The sequence below is a fragment of the Hipposideros armiger genome, unplaced genomic scaffold (genome assembly GCF_001890085.2).
Source record: "Hipposideros armiger isolate ML-2016 unplaced genomic scaffold, ASM189008v1 scaffold_16, whole genome shotgun sequence".
Lineage (NCBI taxonomy): Eukaryota > Metazoa > Chordata > Mammalia > Chiroptera > Hipposideridae > Hipposideros > Hipposideros armiger.
Window position 1 is genome coordinate 878,858 of NW_017731366.1, and position 6,745 is coordinate 885,602.

At 37.3% G+C, this 6,745-nt stretch overlaps 1 protein-coding gene and 1 long non-coding RNA gene across 5 annotated transcripts in view; one reads left to right on the forward strand and one right to left on the reverse strand.

Moving 5' to 3' along the window:
• Positions 1 to 6,745, reverse strand: part of ARL14 (ARF like GTPase 14) — a 94,664-nt gene that overhangs the window by 14,374 nt on the left and 73,545 nt on the right. The gene's annotated exons all lie outside the window — the stretch shown is intronic.
• LOC109373236 (uncharacterized) overlaps positions 1 to 6,745 on the forward strand; it is a 34,279-nt gene that overhangs the window by 3,577 nt on the left and 23,957 nt on the right. For both annotated transcript variants that reach the window (XR_002122186.1, XR_002122187.1), the window contains exon 3: positions 613 to 670. This is a non-coding gene — a long non-coding RNA (uncharacterized LOC109373236). The remainder of the gene's footprint in view (positions 1 to 612; positions 671 to 6,745) is intronic.

Sequence of the window (6,745 nt, forward strand, 5' to 3'; positions counted from 1 at the left end):
CTGTCCTTTTCCCCCACCTCACACCTTTCTTTTCCTTTTCATCTTATATTTTTAATGACATTCATTAAATGGACTTAACAGTTTTTGTTTTTATTTATTTAATGTGTTATAATCCATGACTATCTGGTTGGATTTTTGTTCTTTTTTTAATTCTTAAATTGTCTCAGATTTTGTCAGTAACAGTCCCTTTAAGGCATTACTGTAAACTTTTGACCTATCTCCATTAGCCTTTGAGTTCTTTGTTGCTCTCTGGCACAAGCTACTTCAGGCTCACCTTGTACTTTGAACTTGTAGTTCACTTTGTACTGAACTGCCGTTTCTCCAGGGAACTCTTGTTCCTTCAGTGAAGTGTGATATTTAGAGACCAACATTATCTGGGCTTTAGGTGTACTTGTTGCTACTGGGGTGTCATTCCCTCTTGGCCCTTTTAGTTTCCCTTTGGCATGACCCCCCTTTCATTCTTTTGTTTGGCTGAGTAGTATTTCACTCTGGGAATATAGCTTTTTTTCTTTTTTAAACCAGTCTCTTATGGAATAACATTTAGGTTATTTCTAATATTTTGCTATTACAAATAATGCCACAATGATTAACATTACACATACGTTGTTTCAGGTATGTGGTTGTGCATCTTCGGGAAGAATTCCTACCAGTGAGATTGTCAGATTAGAAGGTAAATGCAAATGTGTCTTTGTTAGATGTTGCCCAATTCTCCACAGAGGTCATACCATTTGTATTTCCACCAGCGTTGAATGAACATGTTTTCTCACAGCTCACCAACAGAATTACAGAATATGTGGTCAAACTTATACATTTTTGCAAACATGATAGCTGAGAAATGGTATCTAAATGTAGTATTAATTTGCATTTCTCTAATAGTGAAGCTAAAGATTTTTTCACTTGTTTAAGGATCATTTGAATATCATTTATCGTTAACCATATGTATGTCTTTTGTACATTTTTCTATAGGGTTTTGGTTATTCCTTTTTTCTTGATTTTTTTTTTTTAAGATTTTATTGGGGAATTAGGGGATGGGAACAGCTCTGGGGAATCGGGGGGAAGGGGAACAGACAAGTTGCTGTTGTTTTGTTCTTGTATAGTTGTGGAGGCTGTTGCTTCACTGGCCCAAACTGGTACCATCATTGCGCTCTTCCCGGGCGAGGCAGATCAGTCGCCGGCCTCTGGATGGCCACTCACTGCAGCTGCTGGCCACTCACACTGGCTGCCGGCTACATATGGTAGCCCATGGCAACCCACTGCCACAGGGGCTGCAGCCTACGCCGTCGCCGGCAAGGTTGAGCTGTTGTTCACCATCTTAGCTGTAGAAGGCAGTGTCACTGGACCTCATATGTGGGATCTGAACCGGGGCCCTCTGGCGTCCCAAGTCAGTTCTTAACCAACACGCCACTCGGCCGGCCCTTTTCTGGATTTTTAAGTGTTCTTTTTTCATTAGCAACACAAGATCTTTACCTATGATACACAGTCACTCCTCAGTATCCAAGGGGGATTGGTTCCAGGCCCCCCGGAGGATACCAAAATCCAAAGAAGCTCGAGTTCCTTAAGTAAGATGGCATAGTATTTGCGTATAACGTACATATCCTCCTTTAAATTATTTCTGTGTTACTTATAATACCTAATACAATGTGAGTGCTATGTAAATAGTTGTTATACTATATTGCTTAGGGAATAATGACAAGAAAAAAAGTCTGTACATATTCAGTACAGAGACAGTTATCGGAGGCCTGCTACATAGTACACATCAGCAACAATATAATTTTTCCTACATATTTTCTACCTGTTGGTTGAATCTGCAAATGCAGAACCAGTGAATACAGAAGCCTGACTGTATTTTGCAAATATTAACTCCTAGTTTGATATTTGTCTTTTGACTTTGTTTATAATATTTGCTACAATGTTTATTTTTATGTAGTCAAATTTATCACCATTTTCTTTTATTGTGTCAGGATGTTGAGTTATAGTTAGGCAAAAACTACTATAAATTTTGACATTAATTTTTTTCCTATCAGAAGTGATTTAAAATCTACAAACTTATATACTTATTTTGAGGTTTCAATACATAATGGTGTAGTCATCAGTAATCTAATGACAAAGGTTTTACATCTCTTTTTTTCCTTCTTTTTAAAGAATTCTTTTAGAATAATCTGATGTTAACCTTTTAAAAAGCAATTTTAGAATATATATTGAGGCATAAAACTTTTCAACCTTGAAATACTGTCTTAGGGAGAAAAAATCTTAAACCCAACACCTAATCCAGTGCCTGGAATTCATTGGGTATTCTGTCAATATTTAATAAATGAAGGGATAAATATGGGGGAGGAGAAATACAGACATGAAGATGTTTGTTGTCACTGAATTATTACATGAAAAATTGGCTGCATGGTAAAAAGCCAGCAGTAGAGAAATGGTTAAATAATTTATGGTATATTTACATCATTGAAAATGATGTAACACTGAAAAATGATGGAACTGAAAGATATATAATATGGTAAAGATATATAATACATGGCTGTGATGATAGATGAAAAAAGCAAATTACCAAATTATCAAAAAAGATCTATTGAAGAAAAATAAAGACCAGAAGAAAATGCAGCAAAGTGCTAACAGAGAATTTTATATCCCTATTTTTCAAACTTTCTGTTTCTGATGAAAAACTAATTTTGTTAAATATCCATTCTCTGCTCCCTAGCTGTTCTTAGAATCTGAGCGCAGTGAGGGGAAGATCACTAGAATGTGAAGTAAGCCATGGGTTAAGAGGATTAAACCTTTGCACAGAGGTACAGTATAGAATTCTCACCAAACAACTGACAGTAGGAGCTTGATTATGTACAAAGACCACAGTAAAGGCTTTTCACAGTTTTAGGTGGCTGTGTGGCTTTGAGTCTCAGATCTCTTATCAGTAAATGAGGATAATAATGGTTCTATCCCATAAAGTTAATGTGAGGATTAAATGAGATAATACATATAAATGCTAGAACAGAACCTGGCCTATAGTGAGTGCTCAATACCTGTTAGCTATTTCGTTTTTTTTGTTTGTTTTTTGGTTTCTGGGGTTTTTTTCTTAAATTATAAAAACTTGGTTACAATGCCCCCATGTATCTGTCTATACATTGCAATATTTCTGGTTTTTTAAAGAATTTCTTATTACTTTTGATCAGTGCAGTTGAAATGACAGTTCTAAAGCTGCATTATCTACTCATGTTTTATATAGGCTCTGAAAATTAAACAGCTCTTTTTAAAAAATTATTTATTTTTCAGTTACAGTTGACTAAACAGCTGTTTAGAAATATTTTTCCTCTAAATACAAAAATAACATGCACCCTCTCTATAAAATTTGGGAAGTACTAAGAACTATAAGGAATTCTAACCATCTATAATGCAACCACCCAAACATTTGGGTGCATTTTATATTTTCTGTGTAAGTTTGTGTGTATATGTAGAGTTTTATTTTTACAAATTAAGGTCAGTGTATTTTTTACACAAGGTTACATTATAGAATAAATGTAATATGTATCATTTGCTTTAAAACAAGAGCAGAAAGGCAACTGTGTAAATAATGAGGGTTATCTCTCGTAACCAGAGGATGATATCTTGTTACCACAATCTCTCATGTTCCCCATTAATAGGCAACTACAGTAGATACATTGAACTGTCCCATTTGGTTTAGAGAAACAAATTTAATGGTAAAATCTGTATTGCCATATTAATGTTAAATTCATTGCATGATAATTACATTTTTAAAAAATCTTGGAAAGCAAAGAACTAGGTTCAGCTTAATCAGTTCCTCCTATAATAGTTTTGATAACATTTGTTACGTCTCCCCATGAGATTTGGTGAGAACAAAACAAGGTACTTATGAAAATATTGCTCATATGGTTAAGTCATCTTATAACCTATTTATTTATTTATTTATCTATCTATTTATTTATTTTAAAGATTTTATTGGGGAGTTGGGGGAAGGGAACAGCATTGGGGAATTGGGGAAGGGGAACAAACAAATTGTTGTCCTTTTGTTCTTCAGTCTAGTTTTGCAGGACATTGTTTCACTGGCCCATGTTAGTATTATCATTGCACTCTTTCCGGGTGAGGCAGATCGGTCGCTGGCCACTTCACAGCCACTCACAGTGGCTCACGGCAGCTCACGAAAGCTCATGCCAGCTGCTGGCCAACCCCACTGCAGCCAATGCCGATGCTGGCGACTCACGGCAGCCCAGCTCCAAGTTGAGCTGTTGTTCACCGTCTTAGCTGTAGAGGGCGCAGCGTCACTGGCCCTCACGTGTAATCCGAACCAGGGCCCTGCTTCTCAGAGCTGGCGTCCCAAGTCAACTTCTAACCAACACGCCACTTGGCCAGCCCCTTATAACCAATTTAATATTTGTGTGGCACTTTCAAAGTATAATGTGCTTTCTCATGCTTGAAATAATTCTATCTGTTAACAGTCAACACTATGCTAAAAATCTGGTGGACTGAAGCCCCTATGACACTATAGCCCAAGTTATGTTAAATAATCATTAGCACTACGGAAGGAGATGTCTCTGTCTTCTTTCTGTTTCTCGGCCTCTCTCTAGAGAGAGAGCTCATGTAAACAAGAGCAGGCAAACCCCGGGTTCTGCAGAAATCCTCCAGATGCTGTCCTTGGGCTGTTCATCCACACCCTGCAGCCTCTGTGGGTTGTCCCTCCATGCCACCTACAAGGGACAAGCACTTCAGGACTCTATCTGAAATTCCCAGTCTTCCCTAGTTTGGTAGAACTCGATTTGTTCATCATCAGAAAACATCAGCTTTTTACACTGACAAATTAATTTTAACATATATCAGTCACTGCTGCTGCTTTATTATTTGCCTTTCTTTATTCTTATGCCCTGTAGGAATTTTTTTTTCCACCTAGGAATACTTTGAAAATCAGATAGGAATATTTAACTGATATTTACCTTTCAGACTCTTTAAATCTTTAACAAAGGAACATTTCTGAAGTGTTCTGCTTTTGGTTGATACAGATCCATGGTAATATGTTATTTTGGTAAATTTAACATTTTATTTTATTATATATCAATAACAGAATAAAATGCATGACAATAATAAATATCAAGACTTAAATATTCACAGCCTCTTTCCTCTTACATATTAAGGAATATTTTGCTATTATCCACCTAACCTTTTCCCCTTCCCTCACTTTTGGTCTTCATTAGTAGGTAGAGTGAAGAGTGCACAGGTGTGTGTGTGTGTGTGTGTGTGTGTGTGTGTGTGTGTGTTGGAGGGCATAAAGGAACATGCTAGGGAGAGTAGGAGCAAATGCCAAAGAAAGATTGGTAAAATTTACATTGAAAAGGGAAGAAATGACTGATGGAAGAAAATAGATTGGATCCCAGGGAAGAAAGGGAGAAAGGGGGAAAGGGGAAGAAAAGTGAAGAGCGTTCAAGTTTTTGAAAGAATATTGATAGAGATGTTGAGGAATAGCTGTTGTATGGGGGAGGGATGTTGAAATGACAGGTAGGAAAAAGCTACTTTATAAGTTTTGCTCTGCTTTGAGTGTATCTGCCCACTACAACCACTGCACACACCCAGAGCTTTCTGAAGTGAAGATTTTAATTGCTTTCAATATTTTTAGCGACTGTTTTCTCTGAATTTTACATTATGCTAAGACTGGGCCACAAAGGACTTGACTTAATTCAAACTACCAAAATGCTCAGAAAACAGAAGATATTTTCTATTCAGGCATTTTCCATAGACATAAGTTAGTGACTCATAATTTTAAGATCAGGAAGATTAGTGCTTACAGCTCTTTTTGAATTTGTCTGGTAGGTCTTTCAGTTTTCATCGGAAGGCCCCCCCCCCCTACACACACACACACACAAAAAAAAGATCAGGAAGATTAGGGAAAATAGTAAGGGATGATGCAGTTTTTCAAAGATGCATATTTGAGGTTTTAATCATTTTGTGAAATTTCAAAAAAACTCTTCTATGAAGCATTTAATATCGCTACTCCCCTGAGGTCTTCCTGAGTCAGAAACTCTTTTAAGCCAGTCTTTCAGCATTTTTCATATATCTCCGTTATTACACTCAGTTTATTCTGCCTGGCTTATTTTTTCAAAGAACCTTATTATAAAAGTTATGTATGTTGGCCTTGAAGTATTCCTTTTTTCCCCCCACAGCTTTATTGTAGTATAATTGACAAATAAAATATGTATTACATATATAATAATACATTAAAGTGTACAACTTGTGATACACATTGTGAAAGGACTCCTACAATCAAGTTAATTAGCATCACCTCACATAGCTCTTTTTTTTTTTTTTGGTGGGAATGCTTAAGATGTATTCTTTTAGTAAATTTCAAGTATACAAAACAGTATTATTAACTATTGTCACCATACTGTACATTAGATCCTTAGAACTGAATTTATCTTTTTTTTTTAAGATTTTACTAGGGAACTGGGGGAGGGGAAACAGACAAGTTGCGGTCCTTTTGTTCTTCAGTCTAGTTGTGGAGGACGTCGCTTCACTGGCCCAAGTTGGCACCATCATTGCCCTCTTCCCGGGAGAGGCAAATTGGTCGCCGGCCTCTGGACGGCCGCTCACAGTGGCTGCTGGCTGCTCACGCTGGCTGCTGGCTACACACGGTAGCTTATGGAAGCCCACTGCAGCAGGGGCTGCAGCCTACGCCATCGCCTGCGACTCATGGCAGCCCAGCTCCAGGTTGAGCTGTTGTTCAGCATCTTAGCTGTAGGGG